This window comes from Dasypus novemcinctus, chromosome 15 (genome assembly GCF_030445035.2).
Source record: "Dasypus novemcinctus isolate mDasNov1 chromosome 15, mDasNov1.1.hap2, whole genome shotgun sequence".
NCBI classification, from domain to species: Eukaryota; Metazoa; Chordata; class Mammalia; order Cingulata; family Dasypodidae; genus Dasypus; species Dasypus novemcinctus.
In genome coordinates, this window is record NC_080687.1 from 101,929,866 (window position 1) to 101,957,400 (window position 27,535).

The window sequence follows — 27,535 nt, forward strand, 5'->3', positions numbered from 1 at the left end:
ACCACCCTCACCTCTACGTCCCTCTCCACCCTTCTTGATAGAGTCGAAATTGCCCAAAACGGGGCAACTAACCCACAAGGTCAATGCCTCCCTCTTCTGAGCACAATCCTTGGCTGAGCATTCCTGAAACTGGCTGAGCTTGCTGAAGGCCTACAAACCATTCTGCCCTCCTTCCATAAGCTGTAATGCCCCTGTGGTGTCTTCTCATGCCTCAAATTTTTGAGCAAGCGCTTATGCTAATGGTTTCCTGGTTGATCTTCTTCCACAGTGTTCAGGCCATCAAGATTTCCAGCTTGATCTGTTATCACATCACAGGCTAGCCTATACCGACTAACGAACATGTGTACTAAACTTGTAAACAATATTGGAACATTTACTAGCGCTTAAGATTCATCCTATTTAGAAATGCATAGGATTAGATTTAGAGGAAACACTAAAATGGCTGGGAAGTTTTCTCATTAGCCTATTGAAGTCCTCAAAAGCACTAAACATTCACCAACCCAATTGAAAATATTTGAAGATGTTTAACTTGGTTTATGAGACCAAGTATTATTTAAAGATCCTTTAACTGTGATTGCTAAAGTTTCCTAGACTTATAAACAAAATACGACTTATTAAATGAACTGGAAGCTGAAGAATGAACTATATTTTTAAAATATATGGTACGTCCTCCCATGGCCCACTGGGTGGACTGGGGGAGAGTGTAAACTGTAATGTGGACCATTGACCATGTGGTGCAGCGGTGCTCAGACATGTAGTTACCAAGTGCAATGAATGTCCCATGATGATGGAAGAGGTGGTGGTTATGGGAGGAGTGGGGTGAGGGGGGTGGGGAGGTTTTTGGGGACCTCATATTTTTTACATGTAACATTAAAAAAAAATAAAGGCAAAAAAAGAAAGTGAAAAAAAAAAAGGCAGAGCAAACCCTAGAATGATCTTCTCTGTGCGTAAAATTTATATGTAAAAATCTTCATCCCTAACCGTTTGCTGTGGAACCAGGTGGGGCTGGCACCGGCTGAGCATGTAGGGGGCAGCCCTCCGAGAGCAGGGGCGCCGAGGACTGAGGCTGCAAGGAAGCGGTGGCCCAGGCAGGGGCCATCTGCCCGCATAGGCTCCAGGAGAGAAGCTCTTGCTGTGGACGCAGAAACGGCCTGGAGCTCAGGGCGCAGCACCACGGGCTCGGAAGCCCCCTGCCTCCCGTCGTGCTGGGAACCGGGGGAGAGGAGGCCCTTTCCCCCCCCCCCCCACTCCCTTGCCAACACTGGTGTTTCTCTCCCGTGAACCTGGGGGATCAGAGAGAACCGCGCCTGAGACCCAGCGACAGGCGGCCGAGCTTGCCCGCCTGCCCTCTGCCCGCACGCTCGGCTCGCAGGGGAAGGCCGAGCGGGGAGGCGTCCTTAGCCTGGACCGCGCCCGGCGGCGGAGAACGTGCCTTGGAGCCCGCGCTCCCGCCGAGCCTTCTCTGCAGGCCTGGAAGCCCCGGCACACGGGCATCGCACCCCGAGTCCACCCGCGGGTCCTCGTCCGGTAGAGCTGTGCAGCTCCGAGGGGACAGAGAGCCGCTGGCGTCACCCCATTCCCTCAGCAGAAGGGCTGGGACCACGACACGGTAGTGGCTTGACGAAGGCCGCTGGGACCACGACAGGGCAGTGGCTTGACGAAGGCCGCTGGGACCACGACAGGGCAGTGGCTTGACGAAGGCCGCGCGGCGAGGTGGGCCAAAGCCAGCAGGCTGCTGCTTTTCCCTTCCCGACAGCACGGCAGAGCCCCTGAGAGGCTGGGTTTCAAACAGAAGGTGTAGACGTGGAGCAGGGGAGGGAAGAGAGCAGGGGAGCTGCAGAGAGAGGACCCTGACAACACCCGAGTTTGCAGGTCGGTTGAGCGCCCCCGAAATGACAAATTCCCGGTATTTAATCATTGCGTTTGTCTCGCTGCGACTAGGTGGAGCCATTCTCCGTCCTGGATTAAACAGGGTTCCTTCCGTAACAAGGCTGTGGAAAGCAGCCCACGGTGGCCCCGGGGAGCCCCACCCCCTGGGGTGCAGCCCTCTCCCCTGAGTGTGGGTGGGACCTGATGACTCACAGCACAAAGAGAAAGGAAAGGAATGGGATGTCTGGGAGCCAGCTGCCCCAACGGCTATGACTTCTGTCTGGAGGGCGCTCTCTCGCGCTTTCTCTCGGGGGTCCCCCCACAGTCCTGGGGGGACGTCCACGGTGAGGAGCTGGGAAGGTCCTCAGCCAGAAAGAACCGAGCCCTCGGCCCCAGTGCCCTCAGATAACCGAGACGTGACGACCAGGCCACGGGCGAGGACGGCCTCCTCCCAAAGATGAGCCCGCAGCTCCAGGGGGAGGCTTGGCTGCAGCTCCCTGGCCTCCTGGAGCTGGAGGCGCCCAGCTAAGTGCCCCGGGTTCCTGGGCTCCAGAAACTGTGGCGGAGCAAATGTGTGTTGTCTCAAGCTGCTAAGCCTGGGGGACATTTGTTGGGCGGCAAGAGCCAACCGAGACCAGAGTGAAATGCAGACAAAAGAAATCTCCCCTAACTATCTTCTCCCTTTGATCAATGTGCATCGCAGTCTTGGAGAAAAACTTGGAAATGTTCCTACCTTTCCTCCAGAACTGCCAGCAGTAAGCTTGCAAATCTAGATCCTTTATCTGATTTTTCCCGGTAAAGGCATTGCTTGCCTCTGATTGTGGTTAAAAACACATCCTACTTATGAACAAAAACACTCAGGGACAAGTCAGTTACGAAATACCTTAGAGACACATCGCGTTTGGGCGCAAGGTCTAGGATCCTTCCGACGCCGCGGCAGAGTTCACATTTTTGGGCGTGAATCGCTGTCTGAGTCAGAGCGCGTCTCTTGTTCCCGGACGCCCCTCCCCAGCAGCTGGCCCAGCCTGGAAGGCGGACAGGAAGCCCCTGCACATTTACTGACATCTCACTGCTTATTTGCAGAGCTGGAGATATGCCTGCGAAAGGCATAACAAATGCCCGTTTTATAACCACCTTCAGAAAGAGAAATATTTCCGTGTTCCGCATCCCACCCTTCCAGCCAACCTATGATCGTCCTTGACGATGGGGAGGATCACAGAAATCACTTTCAGTAACAAGCATGACAAATGGCTGATCAGAAGACACAGACCTGGCGTAAAGACCTGCGTGCTTACAAAGTAACGGTCCCTGCAGCCTTGGCAGGTGGGGGAATCCCAACATTCCAATGTAGCAGAAAGGAAAAGTAATATCTCAGAGGCTGTGATCATTGTGGGGGGATACTAATAAACCTAGCATGGCAGATTAGGGGAGAATAAATCAAGAACTGTGACCTGTGAAGATTAATTGAAGTTTCCCGCAGCTACAGAACAGCTTGTTTCTGTCCGGGGCTGGGTTAGAATCCCAGCCAGCTCCCCTGTCCCCAGTTTTATTTGGCTAATTCCTTCAAAGATAATTTAGATTGACCAGCCTGAACAAATGTAACCAGCCACCACCGCCTCCAGACTTGTGTACTACCAGCAGGATGAGAAACGAGTCTCTCTCTTTCTCTTTTTCTTCTCTCTTTCTTCTCGTGTCCCTCCTTCCTCGGCTTCGGCTTGCTCCCTTTCCACCCCTCTCCTTCCTTCATCTTCTTCCTGAAGAAAGGACTGTCACAAGAGTCCACGCCTCACCGCTCTGTGCACCTTTCTGTCTTTTTCTGCCTAAAAGTCATATTTATACTACTTTTTTTAAATTTAAGAACTTATTTCTAGACATGAGCTTTTAAAAATATACAGAAAAAAAAGAGTCAGAGGAGACAGTGTAAGAAGTGAAGGAAACAAACTGCACACACATGTGCAGTTGTGATGCCTACCAATGCTCTCTGTGTTACTTCACAGCACAGCTGTATACACACAAAAACAGTGGCATTTGCTGCTTCTTATTGGAGCCTTATTCACTTCTGTTTAATGAGACACAAATGGTGGCGCGGAGCAGCGGAGGCGGGTGTCACGGGCACTCGCTGGCGCGGCTGTGCCCGTCTAATACAGATGGCCGTGGGCCTTTCAAAGCCCCCGGACGGGGCATCTTTGGAGCGTGCCAGTTGCCATGGTCACCACCGCCTACTTGCAAGGAAAACGGGAAGCCATGCCCGTGACGTCAGACGACGTGGGAGGATAAAGAGAGCGTGTGTGCCTCTGGAGTCGGCCACCGGAGGCCTGTGAGCCTCCCGCCCACGCAGGGCCCTCCAACAATAACTCATTCAGCGGCATAAGTCAAGTTTCCCGCCCGTTCCTCTCCAGATGGAGAAGGCTGGAGGTGGGCCCTGACACGCACCACCCATGCACCTGCAGCCCCACCTGCCGTGGGGACTCGGCAGGGCTGGGAGAGGGGGTGGGAAGCGTCGCCAGGCTGCGTGTCTGGCTGCCTGGCACCAATGGGCGTCTGACCCACCGTGGCAGCATTTCCAGCTTTCTGAATCTAAAAAACGAGGGGGGTGAGGGAGATCACCTGCCCCTTGCTTCTTCCAAATTCTGTGATTCTAAAACACACTATCCACGACGATGCATGCATGGCATGCGCCCAGGTGCACACACAGAGCTTTTCAGTGATGCTTAGTGCTTTGAAAGCATACATGGAATGCATGGACTGCATTTTTACAGGAGATATGGCTGCAAAATTAAACCTCTCCCAGCAACACAGATGCCCAGGCTGCAGGCAGAGAGAGCAATAATAACCTGAGAATTAACCTCAGAAAGCACTGGTTTAATCACAAGCAATCAGAATTGTAACCTACTCTGAAAGAATAAAAATGCAACCTGCACTGCATTCTGGTTCTCTTGCTCCTTCCCTTTTGGTTATATTACATGGACATTCTAAAGTTAATTTTCCACCAGTAGATGCTTATGTTGATTTTTATCTATGTATATTATATATTTTTTATTATCTATATATTTTATAGCAAATATATATTGCTGAGTAACTACTCTGTGTTGGATGCTTTCACATGCTTTATTTTTTCACTTACCAACTGAATGAAGTAGGTGTTATCATTACTCTTTTTTTAAAGATTTATTTTATTTATTTCCTTGCCCCCTTGTTGCTTGCGCTCTCTGTCTGCTCTCCGTGTCCATTCGCTGCATGTCCTTCCATGTCTGCTTGTTTTCTCTTCTCATTTTCTCTTTAAGAGAGACTGAGAAACAATCCTGCGACCTTCTGACGGGGGAGAGAGGCGCTCAATCGCTCGAGCCACCTCAGCCCCTGGTTTGTCGTGCCTCTTGTTGTCTTTCCTCTGTGTCTCTTTTCTGTTGCATGATCTTGTTGCGCCGGCTCTCCACCTGGGAACAGCTCCCTGTGCGGGCCAGCTCGCCTTCACCGGGAGGCTCCGGGAACCGAACCCACGGCCTCCCATATGGTAGACGGGAGCCCAATCGCTTGAGCCACATCGCTTCCCTATCATTACTCTTTTAAACTAGAAGGGAACCGTGGTTACGTAACCCACCCCAAGTGTTGCCGCTGAGTGGGAAATACTTGGCTTTTAATACAGATCCTTTTGATGTCAAAATTCATCCCTTTTCTAACTACTAGGCAGCGTCTCTTTTGCTTCACTTAGAAGGTTCTGGAGGTCAGGGTGAGAGCAGAGAGATTTACTCTAAAGGAATAAATCCAGTGCTGACTGGTGGGCCAAAAAAGAAGTGTTTCAGAGAAAGTAAAATCATGCTGATGAAAGGAGTGTTTATGTACATAGTGCTGAAAAATGGCTGATACTGGAGAGTGCAAAAAAATAAAAAAAGGAAATGTTTGGTTCTATCTGTACTTTCATTGATTAAGCTAATTATTCAAATGAAAATTACTAAATTTTGCAAGCTTACATGTTATATAAGGAAACTAAGTTCTTCCCTCGACACCCACTACAGAAAGAAGGAGTAAGACCCGGTTGTCGTGGGTCCAGAGGAAAACCTTCTCTAGCAGGCTGTCAGACCACAGCGCAGGGCTCCACGCAACCTTGTCACCTCCGGACTGTGTCCCTAAGCCTTTCCCCTTTCGTTGTAGGAGTGGCTAAGACTCAAATGGGCAAACGGACTTGAAGTCGGTTGCAGAATAAAATACTTAACTAGGATTCATTGCCATTAAATATGCAAATATGTATTTGTTAGTTTGCTTTAGCAAATACTTATCTAGTGCTCACTACGTACCAGGTGCCAGCCTGAGGGCTCACTTCTCCTTACAATCCTAAGAGGTAATGACTGTTCTTTTCTGCACTGCATAGATGAGGAAACCGAAGCAGAGGTAAGGAATAGTTTCCCGGGACATAGCTCTGCCCCTCTCTAGTACAGAGGAGTCATTAGGTATTCCAGGCCCCTCGCTACACAGTAGAGTTGGCTTCCTCAGCGTTTTTTATGTATTTATTAAATTGCTTCAGGGTTTTTTTTCCATTTGCAAAACTTGCCTAGCTATGACAACAATGAAAGTCTTGGTCCCTCCCGCCCATTCTAATTCTAACCCAGACTCTATTTCCTACAAATCAGACTGAGAGAACCAGGAAACCAGCTGCCATCTGGAAAGCGCCAACCCACTGTAAATACCCATCACAGGGCGAGTCGGAGAAAGCGACCAGGAGGATGAGCGTCCTGCCAGGCGTCACCTGGGGGTGCCGTGACTTCCGGCGGCATTTTAATTTCAGGCCTGGATACTTGCCAAGCGGCTGAGCCCAAGCGCCCGAGGGCAGGGCGCAAGCACGCCCACCAAGGTGCACGCGCAGGTGGACACTCACCTTCAGACGTCACGGTGCCCGTTCAGGAAGACAAGGTTTCCTTCCTCGTTCCAGGCTTCCCCCCTCCAAGAACGTTTACTGAGCCTGTTCCCTGCACAGGACGCGCAGAATTTATGTACTTGCCAAGGGAACTTTGCGAGCCAGCATTTCATCACCCTCCGCAGTCAGGGCCAGCCAGGGGCCAGACACCACGGCAGTGCTTTTAACAGAGTGGATTTGTACAGAGAACCCCGGAGTGGGTACCGCAGAACTGAACCTGAAGAAGGAGGGATCTGAGGCGCCGCAGAGATGGTAACTGCAGGAAGCAGAGAGCCCCTCCGGGCTGAAATGGGATCCAAGGCAGAGGAGGGGATTTTTAAAATTTCGCATCCCTGCAGGGTGGGACCTCCACGGGTGTCTTGGGGAGGCCGTGGGCAGGTGGAGCTGGAGGGCTGTGGCCAGACCAAGAGGATGGCGGTGCTGATGCGGATGTCACACGAAGCAAGGGTTCGGAGGCCGCTCCTCTCCCTGCAGGCTCCAGGTCTCTTCCAGGATGCACCCTGGAGCAGGGAGCAGCCAGCGGGCCAAGGTCTCCCGAGAGCTGCCCACTCCACGCGGCGAGCTGCGGCCGGGGCTGGCAGCTGGGAGACAGGAGCCCGACGGCCCGACCGCCTGCAGCCGCCAGAGCCCTTTCGGTGGTCCCTCCTCAGAAGTGACGGAGGAACCTTGTTCTTTTTCTTCCTTTTTCCAAGGTTCAGGGCTTGAGGATTGAACCGAGACCTTGTAAGTGGGAACTGGTGCTCAACGACTGAGCCATCCCTTGAGCTGGTTTCTCCATTTGTCCGCTGGCTGTTTGTTTTTTCGCTTTTAGGAGGAACTGGGAACAAAACCCGGGACCTCCCATGTGGGAAGCAGGGACTCAATTGCTCAAGCCACATCTGCTCCTCATTGCTCATTTTTTGTGACCCCAGCAATCAGCACTGTGCTAGGAATATAACAGGTGCTGGAGAAACATTTGCTGTAGGGAAACAACAAATGGACTTGGAAACATTCTAGAAAGAAAGTGTAATTCATGGGATTCCTGCTTTGTTCTTCACTTACCTAAGACTTCAGTCATATTTCAATTTTTAGTTCTTCTCAATACAAATTTCCTGCTCAAAAGCTCATTCACTGCAGAGGTTTCCTTTTGAAATTTTATATATATAAGTATTTATATATATGTAAGTATTTAGGAGGTACTGGGGATTGAACCCAGCACCTCGTACACTGGAAGCAGGTGCTCAACCACTGACTACAGCCGCTCCCCAATGAGAGTTGGGTGTTTTCCATTTGTTTATTTGTTTTTTGATTTTAGGAGGTACTGGAGATCACACCTGGGACTTTGGACATGGGAAGCAGGCGCTCAACCACTTGAGCCACATCTGCTCCCCTCAACATATATATTTTTATTTTTTTCTAACATGCGTGTCTACCAGAATCTCTCCATTTCCTTAGATGATCCTGTTTCCTTCCTCCTTCCATCCCTTCCTGCCTCCCCTTCTCCCTCTTCTTTCCCTTCCTTTTTTTTTTTTTAAATGTTTCAATTAATGGTTTGACCACAGGAATATTTAAAAGGAAAGAAAGAATAAGACACTATGAAAAATCAAAGGACCAGTCGCTCTGTGCTGCTATGCCTTATGGGGAGGGGGTACCATGGGGGATGTGTCCAGGACGCCTTGAACCTCCAAACAGGTTCCGCCAGAGTCCCTCCTCACCCACGAGAAGGGTGTCGTAGTGCCCCTGGAGGTCAGCAAACTTCAGGCTGTGGGCGGCCTCGTTGTGCAGACAAGCGTCGTTGGGGCTCGTTCGTTGACATATATCCACAGCTGCTTGCGTGTCAACAGCAGACTTGAGGAGCCGCAGCGGGCTGCACAGCCCACGAAGCCTGAGTCTTTACTCTCCGGCCCGTTACAGGGAGTTTGCCGGCCCTGGTCTACACAAGTCTATGACCCAGATGATGGCCCGTCCGCGTCACCAGTGGCGGGGAAGGCCTCACCTCCACGCCTCGTGGCTGGGAGTGTCTCTTCAGGCCTCACCCGCGAAGAAGCAAGGCTGCAAGCTACCCGAGGCAAAAGCCAGGCGCTCCGAGCCCTGAGTGTGGCTCCCGGTTAGGGTCGCAAGGGCGCTCCTTTCTCCAGCAAGCAGGCACTCCTCCACCCGGCCGAGGTGTTGCCTGATCCCTGAAGGCCTGGGATGGTTATTTCAGTCATCTTGAGGTCTCTTTCACTTAAGAAAAAAAAAAAAAGCAAGGGACATAATTGTCCATTTCAAAGAGGATCATTCACACAGAAGAACCACAGATTTTCCACCAAAAGCTCTTACACAAAAACAGGTAAATAAGTTTTTGTCTTGCTTTTATTGGTTCACGGATTGTATTTCTTTCCTCAGAGTGTCGGAAAACTCTGTCTACTCCTATCATTCCAAAACCTGACAGAGACTTTGCATCTCACCTTCCCTGCCAGTCCTACAGAGGCATAAGCATAATTTTACCTATTTTCTGAGTGGAGAAAATAGAGAGTTAATGGAAAATAAAGGAAAGAAAAATTAAGTAAAATTACATATATTTCTTTGAACATCTTAGAACAAAGCACATATTGCTTAAATTCACTTAACTAAGTAGGTATACTCATGAAATTGTGTGGAAAGAAAACACTAATATTGGATCATCCAATTATTTTGGAGAAAATAATTTCGGCTCAAACAGGTAAGAAAATCACAGTAATGTGCCAAAGAGCATACTGTGCTTGCCTATTGCATGTACTGTGCACTTGACTGTCCCATGCAAACACTGGAAGAAAAGTTCATAAAATGAACAAAAGACAATAAACTACTGTGGTTTGTGATGCCTGTTTAATTCATACATACATAATTTAAATATTTTTTCTAAGTCCCTTTCATTGAGTTCTCATGGTCTCAAATGAGACAGTGTTCTTTTATGATATTAACTGGGAAAGCACTGCCTAAAAGATAAAATCATTGAGAATGTAAGTTCAGAGACCCTCTGGGGAATTCTTTTTAAAATGTATTGTGGTTTTTGTTGTTGTTCTTGTTGTTTGTTTTGTTTTTTTGAGGTACCGGGGACCGGGGATTGAACCTGGAATCTTGTATATGGGAAGCCGGTGCTCAACCACCAAGCCACACTGGCTCCCTGAGTTGGTTTTTTCATTTATTTTTGCTGGGTTTTTTTTTTTTTAAGGAGGCACTGGGAACTGAACCCAGGAGCCACATCTACTCCCTTGAATTTTTTAAGATTTATTTATTTATTTATTTATCTCCCCTCCCCTCCTGCCCCAGTTGTCTGTTCTCTGCGTCTATTTGCTGCATCTTCTCCTTTGTCTGCTTCTGCTGTCAGCGGCATGGGAATCTGTGTTTCTTGCGTCATCTTGCTGCGTCAGCTCTCCGTGTGTGCGGCGCCGTTCCTGGGCAGGCTGCACTTTCTTTTGCACTGGGCGGCTCTCCTTATGGGGTGCACTCCTTGCGTGTGGGGCTCCCTTACGCGGGGGACACCCCTGCGTGGCAGGACACTCCTCGCGCACATCAGCACTGCGCATGGGCCAGCTGCACACGGGTCAGGAGGCCCGGTGTTTGAACCGCGGACCTCCCATATGGTAGACGGACACCCTAGCCACTGGTCCAAGGCCACTTCCCATTCCTTGATTTTTAATATTTCTTATTAGAGAAGTAGCAAGTTCATAGAAAAGTCATGCAGAAAATATAGGGTTCCCATATACCTCTCCATTATTGTCATCTTACATAAGTGTGGTAACTTTGTTACACTTGAAGAAAGAAAAATATTTTAATGGTACTATTAGCTGTAGTCCATAGTTTACATTCCAGCTCATAGCTTCTGTAGTGCAGTTTTATGTTTTTGTTTCTGTTTTTAAATTTTGATTCCAGTAATGTATATACAACCTAAAACCACATTCAAATATCGAATTCAGTGCTGCAGTACTGTTAATTACATTCACGGTTTTCAAAAGTAGGGGCTCCTGTCTCTGTTTGCAAGCAGTTGATAATCTTGCTGGGAAACAAGCAGTAAAACAGGAAAAGGATGAATGTTTATGTAGACAGATTTGCTGAGTCTTTCCTTGAAAACTATTGTCCTCAAATTTATTTTGCATAAAGAATTCTCTGGGTTGGGGTCATGGACTTGATGACATGCGTTCCTGGGACCGACCCTAAGAGATTCTGAAGCCTGGTATAAGAGCCTGGTCAAGTAAGTATTTACCATCCAAACAAGGCTTGGTAACTCAAATGGCTCATAAGCCATGTCTTCATAGAAGGTGATCCGGGTATGTTAAAGAACACACTCAGCTGGAAGTAAAATGGGCTATTCGAGGAGGACGACTAGGCAGCCGTCTTCAGGACATAACTTAAGGGGCACCAAGAAGATCTTTCTGCCTTTTTGCTTCTTCCAATAACTTCCTAACTTTTCTAATTGGAGAACAAAATAATGGTACCTCTAGAAATCCATTCCTTTGGTCTGGAACAGTGGGCCTAATAAAGTACGAATAAGTTAAGATGAGCTTAGGTAGACTTTGACCATCATCTACACCTTGGGTAGATTTTGCTAGATCTTTCCCTGAGAGAAATGTTGAGGGTGGGCAGGTGATGCGAGAGGGACTGGAGCACGCGGTGCCGAAGGCAAGGGCCTCAGAGCGGGGCAGGCTGGGCTGGGGCTTTCCGTGACGCCAGGAAGAAGTGAGGACTGGGAAGGAAAATGGAAAGGCACAATGTGGTGTGCAGAAGGCTGTCCATTTACAAGCAGGCAAGGTTCAAGAAAGGTTGTAGAAACACATTTACGCACAAGATCAAAGTCCTCCCCAAGGGTTCTCAGCGGAGTTCACGCTTGCTTGCTTTGTTTGTTTGATCTATGAAAGTTCCCAAGCTGAACGTCTGTCAGTTGATGTGTTTCTGTATCTGGGACTACTGCTTTGTTACAGGCCTGCTTTAGAACCACAGATTTCAGAGATTAGCTCTCAGAAGCCTGGAGGATCATTAATTGCAGGATAGCAAATGGGTTTCAACCGGTGGGCAAGCTCCTTTTGACTGGCGGTGACTGGCGGGGATAGCGCGCTGGGAAGGATTCTGTAAGTGATTAGCAGTGTGCTGTCTGTCACGGGCGTAGAGAGAACTTCATTAGTCGGATTTCCTAATTTTACACACCAGGAAATTGGAATTCAGATTTAGTCACAGAGAAAACCCCAAAAGATGGAGAGAAATATGTTTATGGTTTGTAAATCTCTGTATGGACATGGATTTATAATGACGTCTTGATTTCCTTCATTTCAAAGTTGACTCCAGGACTCCAGATGTCGGGAGAGGGGTTTAGTGTTACATTATGATGATTTGAGGTGGTTGTGGGTATTGTTTTAATAGCCACCCTTTTCCTATTTGTGCATTATTAGGGTGGAGTGTGCCAAGGGATCAATAAATGGGAGCCTAAATAGCGCAGGAAAAAATGTATAAACGCCTTTTTCAGGGGGAATAAAACTTCATAAGTTTTCAAGCTTTCAGGAACATTTAAATTGCTGAGCACATCAGGACAAAGAAATTAGAGCAGATGTCAATGACCTATGTGGTCTCAAAAACAGGGGGCAGGTCACCTCTCTAGTCTTCCTGAATATGTACTACCGTTAACCAGTTGCTGATTTAATAAGAAATTTGAGGCATCGAGATTACTTCTGTGGGAAACTTTTTGCACCCTGAAAAGGGAGTCTAGTTATTACTATATATCTAAGCTTTTGGCCAAAAGAGATTAGGTAGGATTGAATTACACTAATAAGAAATGGGAATTCCCAGGGATCTGACCATATCTTAGTTTTGGTCTCTTTGGAGTTTTGAGATAGAGTAGAAAAGGAACATTCCCTGGAAATTCTAATTGGAGACATGGCTGGTGAGAATTTTTGCAGACGCTCCCAAGCTGCTGTAATCCACCTGTTTCTTACAAAATGCAATTCATATCTGGCTACTGGCCAGGACAAGAACTAGGACCTCTGGAGAATTTATTTTTTAAAATTCTGCTTTTAAAAAAGTCTAAAAGATATCCAACATCCATGTGTTTACATCTCTTCTCACTGGTCCTTCCTCTGGGTTTTGGCTCAAGCATTTGCCTCTCTCTGGATGGTCCTCACCTGTACTTGGGTGTTAAAGTCCAGCCCTTCATTCATCGATGATCTAAGGAGTCATTTAGTTCAATTCACTCAACAAATACTCATTAAATGGCTACAGGGTTATCTAGGGAACGGGTCAACTAGGGTTCCTGATTATACAGCATTTATAATTTCAACCACGTGAAATTTATATAGGAATTATGTACTTACAGGTGGGCCCCGTGTCTCCAAGAGAGAAAGGCGAGGAGACCAGTTTGAGGAGTCAAGGAAGACTTTCCTGAGAAAACAGCATTTTATCGGAGCCATGGGAAACCCGTGGGGTTGGGCTTGGAGAGCTGGGGAGCAGGGCAGGAAATGAGGACAGGCTGTCCCAGGGAGAACTGCCAGGGTGACGTCATGGGGCAGGAAGGGGCATGGTGAGGAGGGCAGAAGGACACCCAGTGGGCCGGACGTGTGTGTGTGCGTATATGAGCGTATGTTATCTTTGGAGGGGTGTCCGTTGGGAGATGCCCAAGTGGAGAGCAGAGGAAGTTCACACAGGATCTTAAAGGCCATGCTAAACATTTTAGACTTAAACTGAAGACCATGGCCAACCACTGAAGGGGCTTGAGTGGGGCAGCAAAGTACATCCTAAACACCACTTCTCCAAGAAGCCTTTGCATTTCCCAACAGCTGTGGTTTGAAAATCTGAACACTCATCTTGTGTTAGCGGCAAACTATATGGGTCTCCAATACCCTATGGTCTCCTTGCAGGCAAGAATTATGCCCTGGAATCTCTGGATAATCCACAGCATAGTAGGATGATGTGGAAAGAGTTCCAGGGATGATGTGGAAAGAGTTCAAGGGTGGGGAAGGAGCTTTGGGATCAGGCAGATCTGGCTTTGATTGTCGTCACTATCCTTTTCCAGCTCAAGACGCTAACCATGGCCTGAAAGCAGAGTAGTAGGCTAGCCCACCCTGAGTGCAGGCAATAAGTGGGCGCAGTGCTGTCGAGCAATTAAGAACAACCGTGAAGCTGACTGCAAGCCGGTCTGCTTTTCATTATCAGCATGTGCTGGCCGTTCTAAACAATGTCAGTGACAACATACTCCTCCCCCAAAGAATCTTTTGTGGGTCTAGGCTCTAAACAATTGCAGTGGTTACTGTTAAGATTTTTTCCAACATTTTATTATAAAAAGTTTTAAATATATAGAAAAATAATTTTATAGTGGAAACCCATCACCCAGGTTCTGTAATTCACAAGTTGCATTGCTCTATCATCTCTCTATCCTTCTGTCAATGCCTCTATCAACCCGTCAATCACTTTTTGGATATACATCAAAGTAAGATGCACTCAAGAGTACAACATCCCCTAAATACTTCAGTATGTATTTATAGGGACTTAATATTTTTTAGAGGTAAAATCTGCATGGTATGAAAATCATAAATTCTAAGTGCACCATTTAATGAGTTTTGACAAATGCCCACACAAACCAGTCTCAAATTACAGAAAATTACTTATATCCCAAATTCCCTCGTAACTCTTCTCAAGCAATCCCCCATCTCTCAGGAGAGGAAACCATTCTTGTGGTGTTCTTTCACAACTGGTTAGTTTTGCCTATTCCAGAACTTCATATAAATGAAATCATACAATATGTAGCTCTTTTGTGTAAGGCTTCTTTCTCTGAGCAAAACATGCTTCAGATTAAACCACGTTGCTGTGTTTATCTGCAGACTTTCTTTCTTATTTGCTCAGTAGTAGTCCATTGTATGAGCACACTACAGTTTGTTTATCCATTCTGCTTTTGAGGGACATGTGGGTTGTGTCCTGTTTGGGGCAACTGTGATAAAGTTGCAATTAACATTGAATTAAGTCTTTTTGTGGATTATATTTTCATTCCCGAAAGACCTTGTATTCAAAAGGGTTGTATCTTTCTACCTTCTTATCAACAACATATGAGAGTTGTTTTAGCTGCTAAAAGCTGCTGGGAGCAATATACCAGGAATGGGCTGGCTTTTATAATGGGACTTTATTAGGTTTACAGCCTGCAGTTCTGAGACTGTGGAAGTTTCCAAATCAAGGAATCATCCAGAGCTGCTGTCTCAGCAAGTTGCAGCTGTGGGCGATCAGGCGCGTGGCGGGCCCAGGGCAGCCGCCTGTGAGCGTCTGCCTCCTCCTCCAGCCTTCCTTCCTTGCCAGGCTCCCCTGCGGCCATCAGGCAGGTGGCTCCTCTGTCCCCTGTCCTCCAGCCCTTTTCCTTGTCTGTGCTCCACCAATTCCAGCCTCTGGCCTCCAGCCCTTTCTGTCTCTGCTGCTTTCCTTCTGTGCCTGCGGCTTTTAGCCCTCGGTTTAGAAAGAGGATCAAGACCCACACTGGGTCACACCACCTAATCAAAGACCTTTGACAAAGCGATTTAATCAAGACCTCCCACTACAGTAGGTTTGTGTGCTTGCTTCAAGGGCAGGGTTTTCTAGGGGTCCACAAAAGACGCAACGTCAGCCCAGGAGTGCTGGCTCTTCCACGTCCTTGTCAACATTGGGTATTTTCAGGTTTTTAAAAAAATGTTTGCGTCCTTCTAACAAGTGGGTAGTCTTATTTCCTTTTGGTTTTAATCTAAATTGCCTTGAAAATTAATGACGTTGAGAACGTTTTCATGTACTTATTGGCCTTTCAAATGTCTTCCTTTATGTGGTATCCCTTCAAATCTCCTCACTCATTTTTATTGGAGTGTTAGTCTTTTTTATTACCGACTTGAAAGAGCTAGGTATATACTCTAGGTACCACTCCTTTTTCAGATACGCATTTAGAAATATTTTCTGGCAATCTGTGGATTGCCTATTCATTTTTATTTTTTTAAAGATTTATTTCTATTTTATTTCTCTCTCCTTCCCAACCTCCATCCCCCCCGTTGTCTGCTCTCTGTGTCCATTCGCTCTGTGTTCTTCTGTGTCTGCTTGCATTCTCAGCAGCAACGGGAATCTGTGTCTCTTTTTGTTGCGTCATCTTGCTGCATCAGCTCTCTGTGTTTGCAGTGCCACTCGGGCAGGTTGCAATTTTTTTCGCGTGGGGCAGCTCAATGTGGGGTGCACTCCTTGCGCGTGGGGCTCCCCTATGTGCCCCTGCGTAGCACAGCACTCCTTGCACGCGGCAGTGCCGTGCATGGGCCAGCTCACCACATGGGTCAGGAGGCCCTGGGTTCAAACCTTGGACCTCCCATATGGTAGGCGGACGCTCTATCAGTTGAGCCACATCTGCTTCCCTTGCCTATTCATTCTTAAATGGTGTCTTTTGATGAACAAGTTTTAATTTTTGATGAGGTCGTCAATTTTTTTCAATATTGGTTATTGCTTTATTTGCTTATCTAAAAATCGTTGCCTACCACAAGTCCTGAAGATATTCTCCCATGTTTTTTTAAAAAAGCTTTGTAGGGAGGAGCGGATGTAGCTCAAGCAGTTAAGCGCCTGCCTTCCATGTTTGAGGTCCTGGTTTCAATCCCGGGTACCTCCTGAAAACAAAACAAACAAATGAAAAAAGCAGCTCTCATTAGGGAGCAGAGGTAGCTCAGCGATTGAGCACCTGCCTCCCACATATGAAGTCTGGGTTCAATCCCTGGTACTTCCTTAAAAAAGAAAAGCTGTGTAGGTTTAGTCTTCCTACTTAAGTTTTTGAATATCTCAAATTAATTTCTGTGTAAATGTGAGGTAGAGATGGAAGTTCTTTTTTCCCCTCATAGATATCCAGTTGTTTCAGCGTCATTTGTTGGAAAGAATTACCTTTCCCATTGATTGCTTTGATATTTTTATTGAAAAGTAAATGATCACATGAGTTCTCAATTTTGTTTCATTGGTTTGTCAATCCTTATGCTAATCCCACTGTAGCTTTATGGTGAGTCTTGAAGTCAAGTATTATAATTCTTCAATTTTGTCCTTCAATTTCAAGATTGCTTTGGACATCCTAGGTTCTTTTTATTTCCACATAAATTGAGGAATAAGTTTATCATTTCCTACAGCAGAGCTTACTGGAATTATGATTGGGGTTGCTTTAAGATCAAGCTGGGGAGAATCACGGCTACTATTGCATCCTTTGATGCATGAGCATGGTATATTTCTCCACTTACTAGGCCTGATTTAATTTCTCTAAGCAATTTTTTTAAAAGATTTTTTTATTTTATTTTATTTATTTCTCTCCCCTTCCCCTCCCCCACCCAGGTTGTCTGTTCTCTGTGTCTATTTGCTGCGTCTTCTTTGTCCGCTTCTGTTGTCGTCAGTGGCACGGGAATCTGTGTTTCTTTTTGTTGCGTCATCTTGCTGTGTCAGCTCTCCGTGTGTGCGGCACCATTCCTGGGCAGGCTGCACTTTTTTTCTCGCTGGGCGGCTCTCCTTACGGGGCGCACTCCTTGCACGCATCAGCACTGCACGTGGGCCAGCTCCACACGGGTCAAGGAGGCCCGGGGTTTGAACCACGGACCTCCCATGTGGTAGACAGATGCCCTAACCACTGGGCCAAGTCCGCCACCCCTTCTCTAAGCAATTTTTATCATTTTATTATATTGGTCTTACAGCTCTTTTGTCAAATTTATTCTTAAATATTTAGTCTTTTTCTTTTTTAGGTACTGGATCTGGGGCTTGAATGTGGTACATGTCAGTGATAAAATACTGACATGTATGCAGGAGGCTGGTACTCAACCACTGAGCCACATCAGCTCCCTGCGTCTTTCTTTATGCTTTTGCAAATGGAATAGTTTTTATATCTTTTTCCAAATACTTGCTTGCTAGTTTTGAAAAAAATTATTATGGAATTTTGAATCTTAGTCAGCCAACTTGCTAAATTAACTTATGAGTTATCCTCATCATTTTTCAGATTCCTTAGGGTTTCCTATTAAATGATCATGTCATCTGCACAAAGAGACAGTTTTATTACAGCCTTTCCAATTTTCATGCCTTGCATTTCTTTTCGTGGTCTTATTTCCTTGGCAAGGACCTCCGATACTATGTAGGACTGGAATTGTGAGAGTGGGCATCTTTTTCTGATTGCTGGTGTGATGGGGAGCATCATTAGTTCACCCTTAAGCGTGAGCTTAGCTATAGGTGTTCCAGTGGTTTTTTTTAAGTACCAGGGGTTGGAGATTGAGCCCGGGCCTTCATGTGAGGGAAGCTGGCACTCAGCCACTGAAGCACACCCGCATCCCTGAGCTGGTTTTATCACTGGTTTTGCTTGTTGTTGTTTCTTTTTTTTTCAGGAGGCACTAGGAACTGAACCCGGAGCCTCTCATGTGAGAGGGGGAGCCCAACAGCTTGAGCCACATCCACTCCCTGGTTTTTTTCTTATCACATTGAAGAAGATCCCATCTATTCCTCATTGGATGAGAGGTGTTTATTCTATTGAATTGATCATGTGGGTGTTCTCCGATAAGTTGTGAATTAAGTAGTCTGCATTCCTAGGATAAGCCCCATTTAGTCACAGTGTATTATCCTTTTAATATTTTCATGATTTAAATTTGCTAATATTTTGTTAAATATTTTTTGTATTTTATGTGCATGAGGGATATTGCTGTAGCAATTTTTTTTTTTTAAACAAGTCTTTGAAATTTTTCGTATGAAGGTTTTGCTGGTCTAGTGCAATGAACTGGGAAGTGATCTCTCCTCTATCTTCTGACACTTCGTGTGAAGTTGGAGCACTTCCCCCCCCCTTAGTATTGGACAGAATTTTCCAATGAAACCATGTGTGGGCCTGAAGTTTTCTTTGTGAGATGTTTTTTAATAGCAATGTCAAATTTTAAACAAGATATATGGCTACTCAGGTTTCACTGGCATCCTGTGCCGTATTTGGTAAGTTGTATTTTTCAAGGAATTTGTCCACTTCACCTAATTGTTAAAATTTTGGCATAAATCTGTTCTTCTCTATTTAATATGTATAAGGTCTGTAGGGGTAAGCCTCTTTTATTCCTGGCGTTAGAAACTTGTGTTCTCTCTTTTTTTTTTTTCCTTCTTCTTGATCAGTCTAACTAGGTGTTGAACAATTTTGTTGGTTTTCCCTAAATCCAAATTTTGGCTTTGTTTTTCTTTTTTTCACTTTATTGATTTCTGCTCTTGTCTTTATTACATTCTTTTCTCTATTTGCTTTGGACTTATTCTCCACTTCTAGTTTCTTGAGGTAGAATCTTAGACTATCAATCTTAGAACATTCTTCTTTGGTAATACAAACATTTAAAGCTATTAATTTCCCTTTAAACATGGCTTTACCTGTATATCAAAAATTTACATATATTATATCTCCATTTTCATTCTGTTTCAGATTATTTTTCTAATTTTCCAGTGATGTCTTGTCCAATCCATTAATTATTTGGAAGTGTATTATTGAGTTTTCAAACATTTGGGAGTTTTATAAATATCTTACTGCTATTGATTTCTAATTTAAAGAATAATAGTCTTTAAATTTAAAGAATATAGTCTGTACGATTTCATTACTGTTTAATTCATTGTAACTTGCTTTACGATCGAGCATACGGTCTCTCTCCGTGAACATATGCTCCTGGAAAGAATGTATATTCTGTTATTATTGGATGAAGTGCTCTATAAATATCAATTGTGGGAAGGTGGTTGATAGTCTTGCTCTCTATGCCTTTATGTGTTTTTTTCGGTCTAACTTTTATCAATGTCCAATACAGAGGTGTTAAAATCTCCAACTATGATTGCAGGATTATCCATTTCTCACCTTAATTCTGTCGTTCTGTCAATATTTGCTCCATGTATATTCAAGTTCTGTTATTTGACACATGCACATTTCTGACTGTGTCTTTCTGATGAATTGGCTGCTTTGTCATCATGACATGTGCCTTTTTACTGGTGTGGTGTTCTTTGTTTTGGAATCTACTTCATCTGATATTAATATAGCCACTCCAACTTTCTTAGACTTACTGCGCATATGGTATATATTTTTCCATTCGCTTGCTTCCAACTATATGTGTCTTTATATTTAAAGTTCATCTTTCATATGCAGGGGTGTGGTTTTCTTTATATTTATCCTTATTGGCATTTATTGACTTTCTTTAACTTGTAAATGTGTACTTTTCACCGAATATTAGAAATTTTTGCATGTGCATTGTTTTGTTAAATATTCTTTTCTGATCCTTTTTTTCCTCTCCTTCTGGGATTCCAGTGACATGTATGATAGACCTTTTGATTTTGACCACAGGTTCCTGAGATTTTGTTCATTTAAAAAAAATTTGCCTCTCTTCTTCAGAGTGGATAATTTCAATCTATCTTCAAGTTCCCAATTCTATTTTAAATGTTAATGCTCTTCTTTTTTCTCTCAATGGTCATGGTTTAAGTATGTTTTTGGTTTCCAGTGAAAATGAGTGACTGGCCTTTGTTTTTTTCTGGCTGGGTTGGGGAAGGCAAGACTGGCTACCTAACTTGTGCAACTTAGTGCAAGATGAAAACATGGGGTACTTTGTCAAAAAAAAAAAATTAAGAATTTTCAGACAGTGACAGAGAGCATGAAACCAGTCTGCAGGGCCCTTCTGAGCACATCCGTGGCACACTCAGGAAGCCGGCCCTATGCAGAAGTGCGTGGCAGCGGTCAGATGCAGAGCTGCTAGCCCCGTTGGTCAGAATTTGAATTCCAGTGCTGTTACTTACCACCTGAGGGATTCGGCACAGGTTCCTTTCCCTCTCCAAGGTTTAATTTCCTTACCTGCAAAATGGGACCTCCGAGGATGTTTTGAGACCTAATGATATATAAAGTGCCTCTTGCAATGGCTGATACATCATATGGTAAAAAAGGAAGTTCTTGTCATTTTGTATTGTGGACTTTATTAGAAGAAAAATGTGGAAGAGTTGTTAAGTCGGAAAGAGAATGCCTCTAGTGCTGTTAGCCAAAGGCTGGGAGAGCTAAGGTAGGAAGTACGTGCGCGCGCGCGTGCGCGTGCGCGGGGCAGGGGGCGCAGTTCAGGGGGGCGGTGCCCCCCTCGTGAGCGGGCCCGAGGGGTCGGCAGGGACTCTCCGTGCCGGCCTCTGGGTGGCGCTGTGAGTCCAGGAGCGCGTGGTTACCTGCTCAGGGCCCAGGTGAGGGGGGCGTGTCCGAGGCGGGGCGGGAGAGGGCGGGCGGCACGGAGGGGCGGAACTGCCAGCCACCAGGTATCTGTCTAGTCAGAACTTTCGAAAATCTGCTGGCTATTGGAAGAGTCTAGTGAGCATTTCCCAACTGGCTACTTCAGAGGTTCCAAGGCATTGGCTCATTTAGGTAGCGACATGAGCACATCTGGTGTATGTTTCATCATCTCGAGCACGAGCTCTCGCTCTGCGGATCACCTGGGGAGCTTTAAAAACTATCCCGCCCTCACTCCACCCTCAGAGATTTTGATTTTATTTGTTCTAGGGAGAGGCCTGGGCATCAACTAGAGATTTTTTCTTGGTTTTTGTTTTTAACTCCTCAGATGATTCTGGTGTGCAGGCAGGGTTGAGAATCCGATCTAAACAATGGCACGCTGTTAAGACCTCTTCCCTCTGGGGAAAGGAGAGGATGCGGTTCTCTGTTTGTGTCGGTAACCAGGTAATTAGGCAACAGCAAGGCACGCACGAGTGGAAACCTTCCAAAATCCTGAGCGCAACCCCGGCTGCGTGCATTCTCCTGGTGCACGGCTGCACCGCCTCTGCCGCCCTCGGGCATGAGACAGAAGTCAATTTACGTTAGGGGTTTACCTGGTGCTCAGAGAGCCTCCCTGCTCTTGCTGTGTTAGCTCAGCTAGTGGATGGGTTTTAAATGAAAACAAAGAGTCAAAGAAATTGAATGTGATAAATTTGTCTTCTCTTTGGCAGCTTAGCCTCATCGTTTCAAGTCTCATAAACATGCTTTTTAAAAAGGCAGTACCAAATGCTGGCATCACAGCAATCACCAACAAAAACTGATGAACGATAGAAAGAAAATAGGTACTCGTGGCCCATGAAAAAATTTCCTTTTATGGCATCTCATCTTGATTTAAAATTTGCTTTGTTGTAAAAACTTAGGTGGCTGAGAAACTGGCCTGCTTTAGAAAACTTCAAATAAAAATAAGAAAAGTGTTGTCTTTCCTTGTTTTACCTCCATGAGTCTTGAGTTTTTGCTCTTCTCTTTATGTTTTTTTCTGAGACATTGTTATCTTCTTTCATGGCTTTTCCTCATAACTGCTTGTCAGTGACTCTCAAACGATCACTTGCAGACCCATTGGTTTGATTTTTGGAAGTAGAAGCTTTATCTGTCAGTGCTACAAGCAGGCTTGTGCAAAAAAAGAAAGAAGAAAAGTCTTTCTAGTGCTTGCGAAATCCCTGACTGCCGAGGACAGGACACATTTGAATCGGATTGTTTTGTAAGCTGTCCAAGTAGAATAAAATAATATTTCCAAATTAAAACACTAGTGAATGTAATTTTCTTTCCGTTTTTATGCAATTATTATATATGCAAATTCATAAGTTGAGTACTATCAGTAGACTTTAGCTGTTTCACTTAGATCCCTAAAAGCTTATAGGTTCATGTTCAAATTGGTAAAAATATTTGTTTCTTAATTGTCTATTTGGGAAAATGGACACTGGCTTTGAAACTGGGAGTGTCTTATAGGCAGGTGTGCAGGTATTCAGAGAAACAGCATTCGGTGAGGAAAAGAGACAAGAGAAACACAACCAAATAGCCTCTCTTTCTTCCTTTTATGATTCTTAGTAATTATTATCACAATATTTTAGAATAAGCAAGTACTCATAGGCTACTGAACCGCAAGCTTGCCTGGGCTTGTTCTTGGGCCAGTAAAGATTTTAGAAGAAAGTTTCCTTCCTGCAGTAGCCATAGCAACCTCAACAATACACGCCCTACCCCACTAGCTCTGATATGTCCAACAAATTCCCAGGGTGGGGAGAAATATGCTCTTCCGTTTTAGGGAGGATTTCTCCACCTTTTAAAAAATGCTTTTTTTTTTTGATTATTGTTACTCAGTTCTTAAATCTACCCATCTCCAACTCCATCTACTTACCACCTCAGAAACCCAGGTAAATACATACACCCTTTATTTGCTCCGTCTCTCATACCCAAGTCTCCCAAAGATTAGAAACAGAATTTTACATAAGAGAAAGTGGCCGTTGAGTGAACTGACAGCACCCTCGCCATACTGGTTTGTGGCTGTGACTGTGTGAAATGCCTCTCCCTGCCTACCGCTGTCCTGAACCACAGAAATTCCAGTTGTATGCCTCACTCAGAGGAATAAAAAGGAGACTTCCCCTTGTCTTTTATGTGGAGCTAAGTATACTCACTGGGATGCAGAGCTCTCAGCAGAATCTGGGAGAGGCATGGCTCTCTGGGTCTACTTATCCTATATTTTCCTGCTGTCTGCCCCAAGAAATATCTTTGCATTTCCAAGAGAAATTCTTAAGCGTACTCAAACATATTTAACCAAATCAAGCCTGCTGGGCTTTTAAAATTATGGTCATACACAATGAGAGAAAGGAGCTGCTGTCATTGTTTTAAATATTCTTTCCTCTTGCCCCTGCTCCTGACCTTTGAACTTATCTGGTAGGGAGGGGAGAAAAGGGGCAGGGATATCTTTCAGTCTCGCTATAACATGAAGATGCACAGATGTCATGGTTTTTAACATCCCAGGCTTTGCACTTGAAGGAAATGTGTGACAGTTACAAAACAAATTAAATATTAACAGCCAGATGTTTATGAGCTCAAGAACATTCTAAGAAATGACTATTAGCAAATGAATCAGAGAAAACAGAAACACTTTTCCAATTTGCAATCTTTGGGGAAGGCAAAAGAAGACCTGAGAAGGTTGACCTTGACAGTGGGCCTGTTCTTCTGTCACTCTTTCCCTTAGTCCTATCAGCCTCTTAGAAAAAAAAGGGGATGGGGGAGAATTTCTGTGGAAAGTACTTGTGGGAAATGTTGCCTGTTTTATGCCCTTCTTGGACATCTACAATGCATATTAGCTTATTAAAGACTCCAGAAAGTTCTACAGGAAAGAACCCTGTTGAACTTCGTGTAACCCAGCGTCTAACATCTTACCCTCTTAACTCATTTGCACATAAGAACCCTTTCTGCATACAACTCTGATTAACATCCCACAGGACGAATATTTCCTGGAATCTACCTAGGGAGCTCTGGTGATTTGAAGCTGTATGTACCCCAGAAAAACATGGTCTTAAGTGTCATCCAGTCCTGTGCGTGTGAACCCACTGTAAGTGGGACCTTTTGATGAGGTGACTTCAATTAAGGTGTGACCTGATTCAATCAAGATGGTCTTAATCTTATTACTAGACGCCTTATTAGTGGTGTGAAATTCAGACAGAGAGAGAGAGAAAGTCACAGATGGAGCAGCCAGAAGCTGAGCTCAGAGACACTGCCATGCCACGTGCCTTGCCATGTGACAAACTAAGGGCCAACGATCACGGCAGCCGGGACTGAAGACACAGTCTTCAGGGACAAAGCATTGCCTTGATGGTGCCTTGATTTGGACATTTTCCCAACCACAGAAGAGTAAGCCGATAAATTCCCATTGTTTAAGCTGAACCATTGCATCATATTTGCTTGAGCAGCCTGGGAAACGAAAACAGGGACTTCTATTTTAGTCTATGACATTTCTCCTTTCTCTTTAAATGACTTGTTTCTCATCTGTAGTTGGGTAAATCTCAATTTTTCTTTCCTCCCCTCAAAATCGTGGCTCAGTGCGATCTTTCAAACCTGAAGGCTCATTAGTTTCTGTTCATCTCCTGAGAGAGAGATGCAGGGGTACCGATGTCCAGGGTCCTGGGAGCACGAGCCCAGAGGCAGGGCTCCCGCCAGCGGGCGAGAGCGAGTGGTCTCCAGCCTAAAGGACCAGCTCTTCCCAGTGCGGATCCCAGGTTTTGCTAGGATCATGGGCATTTCTTTCTTTGCTTCCCTTTTGGAAGAAAGGGAATGTTTGCTCAAGGTGCGATTTACCAAAGGTGTTTTTATTCGGTTTTGCCAGATTCTAGTCCATACGTCTTCAGTGTGAAAGGCTCATTATATTTGTCTTTCCCTCAAACATCACTAGGATCAATTACTCATTATTCTCTTCTTTAGTCCATGTTGGGTTTATTTTCCCTTTTACCAGGTGTAAAAATATTTAATCAGTTCCAATATTGAAGTGACTAAAGCATCTTTCTAGGTCTCTCTACGTGTGTGTATTAGTCAGCCAAAGAGGTGCTGATGCAAAGTACCAGAAATATGTTGGCTTTTATAAAGGGTGTTTATTTGGGGTAAAAGCTTACAGTTACAGGGCCCTAAAGAGTCCAGCTCAAGGCCTCTTTCTCACCAAAGTCAGTTGCCAAGGGTTGAAGCCAGATGGCAGGCAATCTCTGCCGGGTCTCTCCTTCCTTCCTCCTCTTAAGGCTCCATGGGCTCCGCCTCTTCTGATCTCAGCTGTAGGCTGGCATAGGGCTTGTCTCTCAGGGCTTCTTCCTATATCAGCTGCAAACTAGCAGGCAGATGGCTCATCTCTTGTCAGGGCCACAGGATAAAAAAATGACAACGTTTTCTCCTCTTCCAAGTATGTGGAGCTCTCTCTCTTCCCATGTATCTTCTTCTGTGTCTGCTTGAGCGAAAGTTTGTTTCTATCAGACCACCAAGGGGGAGGAGACTGAACCCTGAGTCATACCCTACTTATGTGGTCAAATCAAAGCCCTAATCTTAACATAATTTAATCAAAGACATCTCAGTTGATTTAATACAATCAAAGAGTATCACACCCAGAGGAACAGGTCTGTTTACAAACATAACCTCTTGTTTGGGGATTCATACATCATCTCAAACTACCACAATGTGTTAATAAAAAGTTGGAAACTTCATTTGAAAAGCAGTAGTAAGCTTTTGAATACAATGGTGCACGCAAAATTAAAGTATTTACATTTAGAGTGCAATTCTCAAATGGCTTCTGTATGATAACCTGCAATTATGTTTGAGTATGCAACAATGAATGTCACCATGGAAAATTCTCCAGTCTTCAAACACATGCTATGTAATGATAGGTTCCTCCAGGAGTAGACGTGAAGTCAAGGATTCAATCCCATTAGTTAATCTAGAAGGTGACCCTGAAAACACCAGGGAGGAAGCGGGGAAGGGAGGCTGGGAAAGCACACCAGCAAAGGTCAATTCAGCAAGCAAGCTCTCACTGTGGGAAACGGGGGTTAATCCCACAGGGAGTGGGGGAAGCAGTGTGGAACATGAGTTTTAGTCATCCCACCCCAGGGGTGAAGGAGGTGGGGTATTGGTACATCCAGTCCCGCCAGCCCCTGGTTAAGGTCTGTTCTCAGGAAGCATCTTCCGGTTTGCAGATTTGAAAGGTAGAGCAGATGCTGGATACCAGAGACAGCCTCAGCCAGAGAGATACAAGTGTTGGCCGTTGGAAGTTGGCCTGGGCACTAAAACGATGAGATCCCGACTGTGTCTCCCACACACGGGATTCACTCATTGACTCCCTGCCACACTATTAGCCATCTTAAAATGACAGTGTGAATGCCCCGGGATGTGCTCCCTTGGTTGAACACATTATGTTGTCATTGTGTCAGTGTCCACGGTGGCAGAACAATGTCTCCTCTCATCTCCCCACATACCAAAAGACATTCATGTCCTCATGCCCAGAGCCTGTGAACACGTGGCCCCACAAGGCAAAAGGAAGTGGGGAGATTAACCTGGATTATCTGGGTGGACCCAGTCTCCTCATATGAGTCCTTAAAACCTGAGACTGTCCTGGCTATGGAGAGGGGGAGAAGTGATGACAGAAGGAGGGTCGGAGAGACATGCTGTTGGCTTTGCAGCTGGAACAGGACCATGAGCCGAGGAACGCGGGTGGCCACTTGAAGCTGGAAGAGGCAAGGAAAGGGATTCTCACCTAGAGCTTCCAGAAGGGAATGCAGTCTGGTTGCTATCTTGACGTTAGCCTGGTGAGACCCATGTCAGACTTCTAACTTATGGGACTATAAGGTAATAAATTTGTCTTGTCTTAAGCCAGGAAGTCTGTGGTAATTGGTGAGAGTGGGGATAGAAAACGAATACAACTTCCTTTCCTCCCTGACTGGATGATGAGTTTCATGAAGGCAGGGATTGCCTGTATCTTGTTTTCCTTGTCTCCCATCAATTAACACAGAACCTGGCACACAGTAGGTCTTCTATAAATGAAGGTTGAATAAACAAATGACTAGTATGCTCTGAACTCCCATTCCTGAATCCTTCTTGTTGTAGAAAGATGTTTGAGTATTCTGAAGGAAAAGCATCTTAGAAATAATAACTGTAAATATCATTTGCGGATTTCTTTAAAGCCAAGCAGTTCAACTCTAGAGCCTACACACCTAACCATGTGGCTATATGGAAAGCAAGTGTTGGAACCTCTGTGGACTGGAACCAGATGGGATGGGGCTGGGGCTTTGGAGGATGTTTGAAAATGGAACTGGATTGGAATTAGATACATAGAGAAGAAATAGGATGACTGTGCCATATTAACAGCGGCAGCTGTTAGGAGCACTTTAAGTCTTGCTCTCAAAGGCTACTGGCTCCTCATCCCACCCCCTGCCCACAGCAGCATCTGTCTCACGTGGGAGCTTGACAGAAATGTACAACCTCTGGCCCCACCGCAGACCTGTGGAAGGAGCATCTTGATTTTAACAAGTTTCTCTGATGATGTGATACACATGCAAGTCCAA

The 27,535-nt window shown here is 45.3% G+C and overlaps 1 protein-coding gene across 1 annotated transcript in view; it reads left to right on the top strand.

The window, feature by feature from the left end:
- The window catches only part of DLEU7 (deleted in lymphocytic leukemia 7), a 93,595-nt gene extending 71,673 nt beyond the window's left edge, over positions 1-21,922 (top strand). Inside the window, exon 4 of the transcript XR_009180742.1 lies at positions 18,091-21,922. The gene's annotated coding sequence lies outside the window, so the exon portion shown is untranslated. The remainder of the gene's footprint in view (positions 1-18,090) is intronic.
- Positions 21,923-27,535: the final 5,613 nt, after the last annotated feature.